The 15,943-nt window shown below is 41.4% G+C and overlaps 1 long non-coding RNA gene across 1 annotated transcript in view; it reads right to left on the reverse strand.

Annotated features, from left to right (window-relative positions):
- The window catches only part of LOC124041916, a 63,986-nt gene that overhangs the window by 47,706 nt on the left and 337 nt on the right, over positions 1-15,943 (reverse strand). Inside the window, exons 3-8 of the long non-coding RNA XR_006840004.1 lie at positions 15,513-15,570; positions 15,244-15,424; positions 14,976-15,073; positions 14,600-14,714; positions 14,454-14,500; positions 14,301-14,363 (exon numbers count right to left, since the gene is read on the reverse strand). This is a non-coding gene — a long non-coding RNA (uncharacterized LOC124041916). The remainder of the gene's footprint in view (positions 1-14,300; positions 14,364-14,453; positions 14,501-14,599; positions 14,715-14,975; positions 15,074-15,243; positions 15,425-15,512; positions 15,571-15,943) is intronic.

A 15,943-nucleotide genomic window follows, 5' to 3' on the forward strand; every position in this document is an offset into this window, starting at 1 on the left:
CTTTAAGACGTCCTGACTACACTCCAAATGACAGCCTAGTTCCTACATAGTGCACTACTTTTGACTAGGGCCCAAAAGTAGTGCACTGTGTACAGAATAGGGTGGCATTTGGGAAGGAAACGTTCTCTCAGCAGCCCACCTCAGCCTCGGCTAGGCAAAGCCGTGAAAAGACTCTTCTCTCCGCGGCTCCTCACACACTGTGACTGAATTGAGACCGTAAGGAGAGTCCTTAACCTTACGGCTAAATAATTAATGCATTTTAAAAATGATGCAGTAAGTTATTCTAACATATGGCTGGCTGACTGGCTGCTGTTACAGATGTCTTTCAAGAGGGCTGGCTCAGCCTACTACTCCAAATATCCAACAACAGTGGGTGGCCAGAGCTCAGTTTTTATACAAAACAAGATACATTTGCCAGTGGGAATTATTCAAGCAATGTACAGAGTTTGTGGCTCACAGTCTCATGTTTTTTATTATTTTTTTGCGTGTGTTTGATAACTCATAGAATCTTTTGCGAATATACTTTACATAAACAAACGTATGTGGACACCTGCTCGTCAAACATCCCATTCCAAAATCATGGACATTAATATGGAGTTGATCCGCCCTTTGCTGCTATAACAGCCTCCACTCTTCTGGGAAGGCTTTCCACTAGATTTTGGAACAATGCTGCGAGGACTTGCTTCCATTCAGCCACAATATTAGGCCTGGCTCACAGTCGGCGTCCAATACATCCCAAAGGTGTTCGATGAGGTTGAAGTCAGGGCTCTGTGCAGGCCAGTCAAGTTCTTCCACACCGATGTCATGATATACTGTAGTGTTAATATTTCCCTTCATTGGAATTAAGGGGTCTAGCCCGAACCACAGCCCCAGAGCATTATTCCTCCTCCTCCACTAAACTTTGGAGTTGGCACTATGCATTCGGGCAGGTAGCATTCTCCTGGAATCTGCCAAACCCAGATTTGTAAGTCAGTCGGCAGTCCCGTTCTGTGAGCTTATGTGGCTTACTACTTTCACGGTTGAGCCGTTGTTGCTCCTAGACATTTCCACTTCACAATAACAGCACTTACACTTGACTGGTGCAGCTCTAGCAGGAAGAGTTGACAAACTCTTCAGTGAGGCCTTTCTACTGCCAATGTTTGTCTATGGAGAGTGCATGGCTGTGTGCTCAATTTTATACACCTGTCAGCAACGGGTGTGGCTGAACTAGCCAAATCCACTCACTTGAAGTGGTGTCCACATACTTTTGTATATATAGTGTATTTGGTTCATAGAGATAGACAGAGGTCTCATCTTTGTATCTGTGCCGTTATTTTTTTATTTAATATTTATTTAACGAGGCAAGTCAGTTAAGAACAAATTCTTATTAGGAACAGTGGGGCAGAACGACAGATTTGTCAGCTCTGGGATTTTAACTTGCAACCTTCCGGTTACTAGCCCAACGCTCTAACCACTAGGCTACCCTGCCACCTCAAGCATCTGTGACAGCATGGGCAATGCCATTAAAGCTATTTCTACTTGGAACATGACTCCAACAGGATCACCAGGAGAGATCAGCCAATGAAGTTGGAAGTCCCACACAGTTGACTATATTAAAATGGTAGACACCCTCAATGGCGCTGCCCATACTAATATAGCCTTTTGGTCACTAGAGCCTTCTATCATTCTCTATGATCTAGTTCCTTGACCAATGGAGTGGCAGAAATGCAGTAATAATTTAGTGACTAAAATATTAGTCAAACACCTATTTTTCAGTGGCAATTGAAACGGACAAAAAAACTATTACTAAATGAAAATGAGCCAAGACTAAATTATCTCTGTGACTAAAATCTGACTATTAAGGGGACCGGACAAGAGATTTTCAGTGAATCACAATTAATATTAGCAGCACAGATGCGCAGCACACACAGCCTACAGCAGCTGGTGAGCTGGGGGAGCAAGTGATGTGAGTGGGCAGACAGGCTCTGCTCTGGCTCCGCCTCCGACTATACACATCGCGCAGGTTGACTCTCTTGCTTCTTTGAAGCTAACCAGTAACAATCAGCCTTTCAGTTAGCTACCTTTTGCCTGGTTAAGAAACACAAGCTGGTTTACAATTGCAGCATTTTGTTTAATACTAAACCAACAGTCTAGCTATGTTTTTCTCTACCTTGAGGATAGAAAAGTAGGCTGTCTTTGAATGTGTCGTCTCACTCAACCCTTCCACTTTTCCCACTGCTTTTAATAGCCAGGTTCTGGAGCCAACATAGCCAATTAAGTCTCCCTATTTTCCTCAGAAGAAAATGGATGTTTCTAGCTCCTTACATTGAAAAGATGTGAGCCATAATACCGGCACTACGTTTTTTTGTCAGGCTGCATTTTACATTTAAAAAAACTGGGCTACTTGCGGACCGGATCGTTAACCATTTGTTTGGGCTACACCTTGTCAGTCATGTTACCTCATTAGCTTTCTATAGCTGACAACCTGGGGCGCATTCATTTTGCAACATTCAGATAAAAATATGCTACGAAGAACAAACATGCCTCTCTGACATGTTGAATAAGGAATAATGTAGGCTCTTTTCATGGAATTTCTATCTGCAACGTTCGACAACGTTTTGCAACTGAACGTGGACCTGGTAAAATTACCAGTAGCCTATATACAAACATTTGGTGGCACAAAAAAGGAAAGGAAAGAGATGGCAAACAATTTATTGACTAAATTCCTCTTGCCAAGAGACTATATCTGACTAGGTAAATACAGTTGAAGTCAGAAGTTTACATACACTTTAGCCAAAAACATTTAAACTCACATTTAGTCCTAGTAAAGATTCCCTGTTTTAGCTCAGTTAGGATCACCACTTTATTTTAAGAATGTGAAATGTCAGATTAATAGTAGAGAGAATTATTGATTTCAGCTTTTATTTCTTTCATCACATTCCCAGTGGGTCAGAAGTTTGCATTCACTCAATTAGTATTTGGTAGCATTGCCTTTAAATTGTTTAACTTGGGTCAAACATTTTGGGTAGCCTTCCGCAAGCTTCCCACAATAAGTTGGGTGAATTTTGACCCATTCCTCCTGACAGAGCTGGTGTAACTGAGTCAGGTTTGTAGGCCTCCTTGCTCGCACACTCTTCTTCAGTTCTGCCCACAAATTTTCTATAGGATTGAGGTCAGAGCTTTGTGATGGCCACTCCAATACCTTGACGTTGTTGTCCTTAAGCCATTTTGCAACAACTTTGGAAGTATGCTTGGGGTCGTTGTCCATTTGGAAGACCCATTTGCGACCAAGCTTTAACTTCCTGACTGATGTCTTGAGATGTTGCTTCAATATATCCACATAATTTTCCCTCCTCATGATGCCATCTATTTTGTGAAGTGCACCAGTCCCTACTGCAGCAAAACACCACCACCACATGATGCTGCCACCCCCGTGTTTCATGGTTGGGATGGTGTTCTGCGGCTTGCAAGCATCCCCATTTTTCCTCCAAACATAACGATGGTCATTATGGCCAAACCGTTCTGTTTTTGTTTCATCAGACCAGAGGACATTTCTCCAACAAGTACGATCTTCGTCCCCATGTGCAGTTGCAAACTGTTGTCTGTTTTTGTACTGGCGGTTTTGGAGCAGTGGCTTCTTCCTTGCTGAGAGGCCTTTCAGGTAATGTCGATATAGGACTCGTTTTACTGTGGATATAGATACCTTTGTACCCGTTTCCTCCAGCATCTTCACAAGGTCCTTTGCTGTTGTTCTGGGATTGATTTGCACTTTTTGCACCAAAGTACGTTCATCTCTAGGAAACAGAACACGTCTCCTTCCTGAGCGGTATGGCGGCTGCGTGGTCCCATGGTGTTTATACTTGCATATTATTGTTTGTACAGATGAATGTGGTACCTTCAGGCGTTTGGAAATTGCTCCCAAGGATGAACCAGACTTGTGGAGGTCTACCATTTTTTCAGAGGTATTGGCTGATTTCTTGTGATTTTCCCATGATGTCAAGCAAAGAGGCACTGAATTTGAAGGTCGGCCTTGAAATACATCCATACAGGTACAACTCCAATTGACTCAAATGATGTCAATTAGCCTATCAGAAGCTTATGAAGCCATGACATCATTTTCTGGAATTTTCCAAGCTGTTTAAAGGCACAGTCAACTTAGTGTATGTAAACTTCTGACCCACTGGAATTGTGTTACAGCGTGAAATAATCTGTCTGTAAACAATTGTTGGAAAAATCACGTGTCATGCACAAAGTAGATGTCCTAACTGACTTGCCAAAACTAGTTTGTTAATAAGAAATTTGTGGAGTGGTTTAAAAATGAGTTTTAATGACTCCAACCTAAGTGTATGTAAACTTCTGACTTCAACTGTAGTTTATTTTGAGGTAATGTGGATCCAGTAACTCAGGCTTGAGAACCTGGACCAGGACTCGAGCACTGGGACTCGGACTTCAGCCGTAGGGACTCTTGACTCGACCATTTGTGACTCGGACTTGAGCCCAGGGGACTTAGTGACTTGACTACATCACTGGGCGAAACAGTCATTAGCTCCTGTTCAAAGTCATTCGCCCCCGTTCTACTTCTGAACATCAATGTGGCTGCGGCGTCGGTGAAACATTGATAACAATGGCAATGAAGCTACCATACTTTGCGGCACTATCTGGTGATTGTTTCTCAATTTAATTCAGTTCAATTTGTCTCTCTCCCACTGTTTGTTTTTTATGTAATGTGCAATATCTATGCAGGCTGAAAAAGGAATGTACATGGCCAGATAACTATTATATGTTTGTCATATTTCTGCTGTTAAGAAGAGAATAGGATGTTATGCTGAAAAATATGTTGGTAGGTCTTTGCTATGTATGTTGGCTATGTATGTGCCCATGGAAGTGGGAGATCGATTTGATTGGTTTGCAAAGCTAGCTAGCTATAGCTAAATGTCTACGGTTAGCATTCAAAAGATGAATTCAGCACCGGCTTCTAGTTTCACCCATCCAAAGCGAGAGGACTGCAGTGTGGGGATGACAGAGGGTTCCCTAGTAGTGAGGGTGACTTCATTTATACACTGAGCTTTTAGCGCCCTTATCAGCATCAGAAGAAGCATCACCATCAAATCTGCTCCTCCTTCGTACCATCCAACTCGGCTGCCAGTAGTATAGAGGCCTTCACCAAGAGCAGGCACCACCTGAAGCTGTATATCTCCCATGTATTAATGTGAAAGCCTGCTCCTCCCAGTCTGGGTTGGGATGAGATGGAGAGACAGCCTGTGGGTGAGTATTAGCAGTTATTTACTGAAAGCACTAATCTCCTGTCTGCTCGGTGGAAACTATGTTGGATCCTGCATCAGGTGCTTCCACAGAGACGCAACAACCCTGGTCACATAACTGTGTGGTCCTCCGCGGCTGGGGTTTTCTCCCTCTGTCTCAGGCAGCTGAACTACGTAACGGAAAGTTCTGGCAGCAACGCTCTCCTCTCTAAACACAAGAAGCACAACCTACGGTCCAAAGAAAACTGCCTCTGTGTAACTGAAACCATCAGTCACAATCCCCCGAAGAGCCAGAGAGCAAAGTTATACAGAAGTTCCCCACAGTGTGCATTTTACTACCCAATAGAAGAGCATATTTGGGTTTTTAAAAGTGATATATAAAGTTCAACCTACAGTTGAAGTAGGAAGTTTACATACTCCTTAGCCAAATACATTTAAACTCCGTTTTTTCACAATTCCTGACACTTAATGCTAGTAATAACTCCCTGTTTTAGGTCAGTTAGGATCACCACTTTATTTTAAGAATGTGAAATGTCAGAATAATAGTGGAGAGAATTATTGATTTCAGCTTTTATTTCTTTCATCACATTCCCAGTGGGTCAGAAGTTTACATACACTCAATTAGCATTTGGTAGCATTGCCTTTAAATTGTTTAACTTGGGTCAAACGTTTCAGGTAGCCTTCCACAAGCTTCCCACAATAAGTTGGGTGAATTTTGGCCCATTCCTCCTGACAGAGCTGGTGTAACTGAGTAAGGATTGTAGGCCTCCTTGCTCGCACACTCTTCAGTTCTGCCCACAAATCTTCTATAGAATTGAGGTCAGGGCTTTGTGATGGCCACTCCAATACATTGACTTTGTTGTCCTTAAGCCATTTTGCCACAACTTTGGAAGTATGCTTGGGGTCATTGTCCATTTGGAAGACCCATTTGCGACCAAGCTTTAACTTCCTGACTGATGTCTTGAGATGTTGCTTCAATATATCCACATAATTTTCCCTCCTCATGAAGCCATCTATTTTGTGAAGTGCACCAGTCCCTCCTGCAGCATAGCACCAACACAACATGGTGCTGCCACCCGCGTGCTTCACGGTTGGGATGGTGTTCTTCGGCTTGCAAGCCTCCTCCTTTTCCTCCAAACATAATGATGGGCATCATGGGCAAACAGTTATATTTTTGTTTCATCAGACCAGAGGACATTTCTCCAAAAAGCATGATCTTTGTCCCCATGTGCAGTTGCAAACCGTAGTCTGGCTTTTTTATGGTGGTTTTGGAGCAGTGGCGTCTTCCTTGCTGAGCAACCTCTCAGGTTATGTCGATATAGGACTCGTTTTACTATGGATATAGATACTTTTGTACCTGTTTCCTCCAGAATCTTCACAAGGTCCTTTGCTGTTGTTCTGGGATAGATTTGCACTTTTCGCACCAAGTGTGTTCTTCTCTAGGAGACAGAACGCATCTCCCTCCTGAGCGGTATGACGGCTGCGTGGTCCCATGGTGTTTATACTTGCGTACTATTGTTTGTACAGATGAACGTGGTACCTTCAGGCGTTTGGGAAATGCTCCCAAGGACGAACCAGACTTGTGGAGGGATACAATTTTCGGTCTTGGCTGATTTATTTTGTGTCAGGCAAAGAGGCACTGAGTTTGAAGGTAGGCCTTGAAATACATCCACAGGTACACCTCTAATTGACTCCAATTATGTCAATTAGCCTATCAGAAGCTTCTAAAGCCATGACATCATTTTATGGCATTTTCCAAGCTGTTTAAAGGCACTGTCAACTTAGTGTATGTAAACTTCTGACCCACTGGAATTGTGATACAGCGAGTTATAAGTGAAAAAATCTGTCTGTAAACAATTGTTGGAAAAATTACTTGTCATGCACAAAGAAGATGTCCCAACCGACTTGCCAAAACTATAGTTTGTGGTTGAAAAACAAGTTTTAATGACTCCAACCTAAGTGTATGTAACCTTCCGACTTCAACTGCATATTTAATTTGTATTAATAACTGAAAGTAGTTTCAATTCAGTTTCATTCAGCTGTTTTCTAGACAATGTACATTTATTCAATGTTGAAAAAAATAACGGAAGAACACATGGACATCTACAGTACCTTCGGAATGTATTCAGACCCCTCAACTTTTTCCATATCTTCTTTTGTTACAGCCTTATTCTAAAATGGATTACATTTTTTAAACTCCTCTGAAATCTACACACAATACCCCATAATGACAAATCAAAAACAGATTTTTAGATATGTTTGCAAATGTATATAAAACAAACAGAAATACCTTATTTACACACCTGTCTATATAAGGTCCCACAAAACTAAGCCATAAGGTTGAAGGAATTGTCCATAGTGTCCCGAGACAGGATTGTGTCGAGGCACAGACCCGGGGAAGGGTACCAAAAAATGTCTGCAGCATTGAAAGTCCCCAAGAAGAGAGTGGCCTCCATCATTCTTAAATGGAAGAAGTTTGGAACCACCATGAGTCTTCCTAGAGTTGACCGCCCAGCCCGAACTGAGTAATCAGAGAAGGGCCTTGGTCAAGGAGGTGACCAAGAAACCAATGGTCATTCTGATAGAGCTCCAGAGTTCCTCTGTGGAGATGGGACAACCTTCCAGAGGGACAACCATCTCTGCAGCACTCCACCAATCAGGCCTTTATGGTAGTGGCCAGACGGAAGCCACTCCTCAGCCAAGCGTCACGTCTGGAGGAAACCTGGCACCATACCTACGGTGAAACATGATGGTGGCAGCGTCATGCTGCGGGAATGTTTTTCAGCGGCAGGGACTGGGAGACTAGTTGAATGGAGCAAAGTACAGAGAGATCCTTGATGAAAACCTGCTCCAGGGTGCTCAGGACCTCAGACTGGGGAGAAGGTTCACCTTCCAACAGGACAACGACCATAAGCACACAGCCAAGACAACTCAAGAGTGGCTTCGGAACAAGTCTCTGAATGTCCTTGAGTGGCCCAGCCACAGCCTGCACTTGAACCCTATAGAACATCTCTGGAGACGTGAAAATAGCTGTGCAGCGACGCTCCCCATCCAACCTGACAGAGCTTGAGTGGATCTGCAGAGAGGAATGGGAGAAACTCCCCAAATACAGGTGTGCCAAGCTTGTATCTATTCGAGGCTGTAATCGCTGCAAATGGCACTTTAACAAAGTACTATGTAAAGTGTCTGAATACTTATGTAAATGTTATTTCAGTTTGACATTTTTTATAAATTAGCAAACATTTCTAAAAAAACTAATTTTGCTTTGTCATTATGGGGTAATGTGTGTAGATTGATGAAAAAAATCAATTTTAGAATAACGCTGTAACCTAACAAAACATGGAAAAAGTCAAGGGGTCTGAATACTTTCCGAAGGCTCTGTATTCAGGAGCTAGTTGTTAACATATTAGATAAGCTATGCCCCCCCTCAAAGGATAGTTAACCCAAATTACATATTGGTCGTCTTACCTTGTAAGCAGTCTAAGGACAAGGTATGACATCAATCCATGCTTTGGTTTTGTTTCCCTGGCCACTGTTTCAAATGCTTTTTAGCATATTTTCTCTTAAACACACAAGGACTCATTTGTTAGGGAGTGAAAGATGGATAGCGATACTATCTTCAGCATTAAGGTTATACAGGCCTCCAGGTAATACTGATGTGGCAGATTGATATACCACAGACCAGGGAAATGAAAGGAGCACAACATGTGCTCTCCAACTAGCCCAGGACATCAAGTCATTTGGAAGGAAACTCCCTCATACCATTAATATCGTTCTGTTTTCAAAGAAAAGTCCCTTAAAGTTACAAAGGCACATTTTTCTTAACCATTCAAATGTAAGTGCTCTTTGTTGGGGAATATTGTGCATTTGGACTGGTATGTTACCAAGAGATAGAGAAGTCAGTGCCCGCTTTATGACCACAGCATTGAACACTAACATGACATTTGTTACTGGAATTACTAAAAATAACTAAAATCACTAACATTACTGTATTTCCCATTAGACTAAAGCCACACCCTAATGTGCTTGAGGGTAACAACAGATACTACTGAAGTGTGCGTGTGTGTGTGGCATATTTGCACATGCGCCTCTAGCTCCCAACAAGGATAATCAGAGGGATTTTTCATTATGAGAATATTCTCATCTGGAGCCCAGTAAAAACAGGTTATTAAAGGGAACTGCACCCGCTGATTTGTCCTCATTTTTTGGCTTGCTCCTCAAGAAATGCTGGCGGCCATGACAGAAGCCAAACATGAGATGGCTTGGGGGTGGGGTTGGATGTGGGTGTTTCTTGGTTGTTTCATTGCCACCAACAAGACACACAAATCTGTCAGAACATTGCCCGCAGCTGTTTGACCCCGCTCAATCACAACAAACAAACCTCCTGCAGGTTGAGTTCAATAACTACAGGCAGATTGTGAGATGTATGGTGAGATGCAAAAGCAAGCTTTGACTAGGTCAGTAGCCTACAGAGCAATATGAGAAGAATGCTATTGCTGAGTTTCTGTAGATATTCTAAACTAAGAGTTTTGATAACTTTTAAACGTAGTAACAGGTCAATGTAGAATAAACAACCATTTACATAATACCATAGAAGCAGTGTTCTGCTAATTTAACAACCCTTTACATAGTACCATAGAAGCAGTGTTCTGCTAATATAACAACGTGCACCTTTCATCTTTCATTGTCATTCCCAGCCGATACAGATACTCTGCCTACGGCATTTTGTCTGGCGGTAATGGAGCTACCTTGTCAGAGTAGTCATACAGTGCATTCGGAAAGTATTCAGACCTTATGACTTTTTCAATATATGTTACATTACAGCGTCATTTTTTAAAATTAAGTTACTTTTTCCCCTCATCAATCTACACACAGTATCCCATAATGTCAAAGTGAAAACAGGTTTTTAGAACATTTTGCAAATGTATATACAGTTGAAGTGGGAAGTTTACATAAACTTAGATTGGAGTCATTAAAACTCGTTTCTCAACAGCTCCACAAAATTCTTGTTAACAAACTATAGTTTTGGCAAGTCGGTTAGGACATTTACTTTGTGCACGACACAAGTAATTTTTCCAACAATTGTTTACAGAAAGATTATTTCACTTAGTGGGTCAGAAGTCTACATACACTAAGTTGACTGTGCCTTCAAACAGCTTGGAAAATTTCTGAAAATTATGTCATGGCTTTTCGAAGCTTCTGATAGGCTAATTGACATAATTTGAGTCAATTGGAGGTGTACCTGTGCATGTATTTCAAGGCCTACCTTCAAATTCAGTGCCTCTTTGCTTGACATCATGGGAAAATCAAAAGAAATCAGCCAATATCACTGAAAAAATGGTAGACCTCCACAAGTCTGGTTCATCCTTGGGAGCAATTTCCAAATGGCTGAAGGTACCACGTTCACCTGTACAAACAATAGTACGCAAGTATAAACACCATGGGACCACGTAGCTGTCCTACCGCTCAGGAAGGAGATGCGTTCTGTCTCTTAGAGATTAACGTACTTTGGTATGAAAAGTGCAAATGAATCTCAGAACAACAGCAAAGGACCTTGCGAAGATGCTGGAGGAAACAGGTACAAAAGTATCTATATCCACAGTAAAACGTGTCCTATATCGACATAATCTGAAAGGCCTCTCAGGAAGCCACTGCTCCAAAACCACCATTAAAAAAACAGACTACGGTTTGCAACTGCACATGGGGACAAAGATCATACTTTTTGGAGAAATGTGCACTTCACAAATATAGATAGCATCACGAGGAAGGGAAAGGGAAATTATGTGTATATTTGAAGCAACATCTCAAGATATCAGTCAGCTTGGGCGCAAATGGGTCTTCCAAATGGACAACGACCCCAAGCATACTTCCAAAGTTGTTGCAAAATGGCTTAAGGACAACAGAGTCAAGATATTGGAGTGGCCATCAAAAAAGCCTTGACCTCAATCCCATAAATTTGTGGGCAGAACTGAAAAAATGTGTGCAAGCAAGGAGGCATACAAACCTGACTCAGTTACACCAGCTCTGTCAGGAGGAATGGGCCAAAATTCACCCAACTTATTATGGGATGCTTGTGGAAGGCTACCCGAAACGTTTGACCCAAGTCAAACAATTTAAAGGCAATGCAACCAAATACTAATTGAGTGTATGTCAACTTCTGATTCACAAGGAATTTGATGAAAGAAATAAAATATCCTAACTGACCTAAGACAGGGAATTTTTACTAGGATTAAATGTGAGGAATTGTGAAAAACTGAGTTTAAATATAGTTGGTTACAGTGTATGTAAACTTCCGCTTTTAACTCTATGCAAAAAAAATGTATTTTTAAAATCTATATATATATATACACAGTTGAAGTTGGAAGTTTACATACACCTTACCCAAATATATTTAAACTCAGTTTTCCCAATTCCTCACATTAAATCCTAGTAAATATTCCCTGTCTTAGGTCAGTTAGGATCACCACTTATTTTATGAACGTGAAATGTCAGAATAATAGTAGAGAATGATTTATTTAAGATTGAGGGGGAAAAACTATTTGATCAATATTAGAATTTGAAGGCTGAAACGTAACAAAATGTGGGAAAAGTCAAGGGGTCTGAACACTTGCTCTGTACCTTCCTGTGTGGTGTCCCATATACAACATGAGTTCCCTGATTCTGGTGCAGAATACACAGTGTTTCTCCCGACCCATATTGAGTGATACCATTCAATCAATTCAATAAAAAAATGACAACATAAGTCAAAGTTGTGTCTAGTAAACATTTTATGCACAGGGCCCGGTTGTACCAAGCCCGTGTGTCAGTCTGGACTTCATCACATCATCTTGCAAGTATTAATGTCCTGGCTCCATTCATGTTTCTGTGAACACATACGCACTAGGGTAGAATATTTTCCCCGTATGTTACAAATATTCCCGACCCGAGAATAAATCACTTTTCTCCTGGGTAACCCGGCATTTCCCACCAAAACCAGAAGTGTTATTCAAAAACATGATAAAGCATATACATAGACCGATGTCTAGATTAGATTAGAGCTTTGATTGAAGATTCAAGCCTGATGACATATATTCAGCACTACATTAAAGATATTTAATGAGCCCAAGCCTCAAAAAGCCAAAAGAGTTGTGGGCCATTAACCAAAACAAATATGATATATAGGTTACTGCACATTACGCATGACAGAAAAAAACATAACAACCCATAAAATAAAAAGCACTCACAAACTTCTTCAGATGCACAATCGAGAGCATCCTGTCGGGCTGTATCACTGCCTGGTACGGCAATTGCTCCGCCCACAACCTTAAGGCTCTCCAGAGGGTAGTGAGGTCTGCACAACGCATCACCGGGGGCAAACTACCTGCCCTCCAGGACACCTACACCACCCGATGTCACAGGAAGGCCATAAAGATCATCAAGGACAACAACCACCTGAGCCACTGCCTGTTCACCCCGCCATCATCCAGAAGGCGAGGTCAGTACAGGTGCATCAAAGCAGGGACCGAGAGACTGAAAAACAGCTTCTATCTCAAGGCCATCAGACTGTTAAACAGCCACCACTAACATTGAGTGGCTGCTGCCAACACACTGACTCAACTCCAGCCACTTTAATAATGGGAATTGATGGAAATTGATGAAAAATATATCACTAGCCACTTTAAATAATGCTACTTAATATAATGTTTACATACCCTACATTACTCATCTCATATGTATATACTGTACTCTATACCATCTACTGCATCTTGCCTATGCCGTTCTGTACCATCACTCTTTCATATATCTTTATGTACATATTCTTTATCCCTTTACACTTGTGTGTATAATTGTTAGGTTAGATTACTCGTTGGTTATTACTGCATTGTCGGAACTAGAAGCACAAGCATTTCGCTACACTCGCATTAACATCTGCTAACCATGTGTATGTGACAAATACATTTGATTTGAATTAATAGGCTGACGCATATATATACATTTCATAATATTTCCCATAATGTTATTAGCCTACATCATCTTTCTCCCTCTGGTGTTTCTTCATTCCTTCCTCACTTTCAACAGTTAAATCTAACAAGTTTTGTTGTCCTTATCTTCATCATTCTAATGACATGCTTCAATAATATAGGACTTGAATTAGATGCAGAAGGCTTTCACTTCTCTTCATAAAGATTGAATTGTTATGGGTCTGAATAAATAACTGCTTTAGCCTACCGCCATCGCACGTTCGCTCTTCTTTCAAACTACCTGTGAGTTCTATTAGCTTCTGTATTTAACATTTATCAAACAAGAGCTTGCATCCCCCTTCAAATAGTCTATTGGTATAAGAAATGCCCAAAAGATTATGTCCAGCAAGCTATTCTAGTCTAGCTTTTCCTGCATGGGACTCCAAGAGCTAAGTAGCGTTTTTTAAGGGGAGTGGCCTTCAGAGCACAGGTGTGTGCGTATTGCGCAAGAGACAGAGGCTGTAAGTTAGAAGCTTATTATGCATAACCTATCATTCATTAAGTAAATATAAGGCTACAACTGCATTGAATTTATTATCTGAAAGAGGTAGGCTAGGACATCTATATATAGCCCTATCAAAACAGTATTATCTATTTTGTATGCAATTTGAACAACATTGATAGAGAGAAACACTGCGAGAGAGTGCTCATTTATGCAATAAAAAAATGTTTAGATGATATGATAGGTCTACATGTATTGTGAACTGTGCTCCATACTGAGATGGGCTGTCTGTCACCACCCTGAGAGTTGGTGATTCATCATGCAGAGCAGAGAGAAGGCCGTAGAGAAGATAGATAGACATCACATGTAATTTAAGTTCCATTCCATTTCACGTCATGCTTTTCATTTAAATAATTTATAATTACCAGTCTCCCTGAGTTATCTATAACGGGAAAAGGGAGTGGTTTTGGACGGTAAGTCTCGGTAACGGGGTTCCCCCCCATTCAACCCTAATACACACATAGTCACTGTTCTATTACCAATGACAGTTAGGATAGGTAATATATGACATACAAACAGGTACTATGTTGAAGTTTGAACAGGTCAGACTAAACCTACCCAATTATGGTCTCCCCATCAAACGACTGAGGCTGCCGTCTGGCAAAAGCATCTCCAGTCCATCTGTAGAAATAGGCAGAGGTCATCAGTGACAAATGGAATGAAAAGGGTGTTGCTATTACTGGATATGTGTGCTGTACTATTAACAATCACCTCATTGTGGATGTGTTGAGTGCCAGGTCTTTCTGCATCTCATGCATCTGTGAACACATACACACAGTAATGGCAGTTAGGATAGGTGATATCTGACACACAAACATATACTATGTTGAAGTTTGAACAGGTCAGACTAAACCTACCCAATTCTGTTCTCCCTATCAACGACCGTTGGAGTGCAGGCAAGAGGTGAGGCTGGAGGGGAGGTCTTTGCCATAAAATGTGAAGTCAAATAGAATGGGGAACACAGCGATCAGGCTGGTTCCACCAGACTAGGTTATGCCCTGGACATTATATGCCTCTTAAGAAGTAGAAAATAAGCCACAAATAATGTCAGTTTACATAAATAATGTTTCCCATTTGGATTATCAAAGTGTTTAAGTGGGTTACCTTCTGTATTTGATAATGAGTCTGTGAAAGCTGTTGCTGGCCAGATACTTGCCAACATGTGGCTGACTGTTCCATTCATAGGAATGCTCACAGGGAGGGCCTGTCTGCATGATGCTGATGAGAGCTTACTTGCTGGTCTTCTCAATGCTGCATGTTCGGCTGCAACCTGGGCATCTCTTGAACACCTGCTGCAGGCAATCTTATGAGGTGGTCTTGACTGGGAGGGCCTGTGACAGCGTGAAAGATAGACAGCTGAGTGGCAATTTGCATTTTGCTTTAAAGAAATGTCAGCTTTTTGATAATGCACTTCACAACCAAAATGACTATCTGCTTGGCTGGGGAATTAGTTTATCAAGCCGGGTATTCTTGAATACAATTTTTACATAACACACATTACCTGTCGTTGATGATGAAGCTGTCTGTGTCCTCAGGGCAGTAACTTGGGTCACTATCAGAGGCATCATGATGGCGTGTCCTTTTCATAGGAGTCGAGGGAGACTCTGGCAACAACGGAGGTGGTGTCACAAGGGTACTTGTGTCGCATGACACACTTTTTTTGTAAGGTATTGCCTGACAAGCTGTGAAAATACCAAGTGAACAGTGAAATAAATTATGTAGGTCACAAAACCATTTCAATCACATTGCTGGACATGTTAAGATACCCACCTTTTTTCCATCTGGTAGGCCGTGGGTTGGGTTGAGTTTGTTGCTGCTAGTTAGTACTCTGTTGTAGTCAGAGATGAGTTAGCTAGTACACACCATAGCTGCACACAATATTTATTTGTGCCCTAGACATGGGTTGCACCTCGGAGGCTAATGTGACTGTTTCATCTAAATTACATTCATTTAGAGAGGCCTGGAAATACGATGACTTTGCTAAAGTAGGTCGTTGTTATTATTATGTCGTCAAATTTACTTTAGAGAGACGGCAATGTTGCCATTACAGTTCCTAGCAAAGTTAGTCAAAAATAGCTAGCAATGTGAATGTTCACTAGCTAAAATACAGCTATGCTAGCGATGATAGTGATAATAATTATAGAAATATACAACAACCGATACATAACCTGCAGTCTATTGTCTAGCTACCGGTATACTCA

This window comes from Oncorhynchus gorbuscha, linkage group LG08, assembly GCF_021184085.1.
Source record: "Oncorhynchus gorbuscha isolate QuinsamMale2020 ecotype Even-year linkage group LG08, OgorEven_v1.0, whole genome shotgun sequence".
Taxonomy (NCBI): domain Eukaryota; kingdom Metazoa; phylum Chordata; class Actinopteri; order Salmoniformes; family Salmonidae; genus Oncorhynchus; species Oncorhynchus gorbuscha.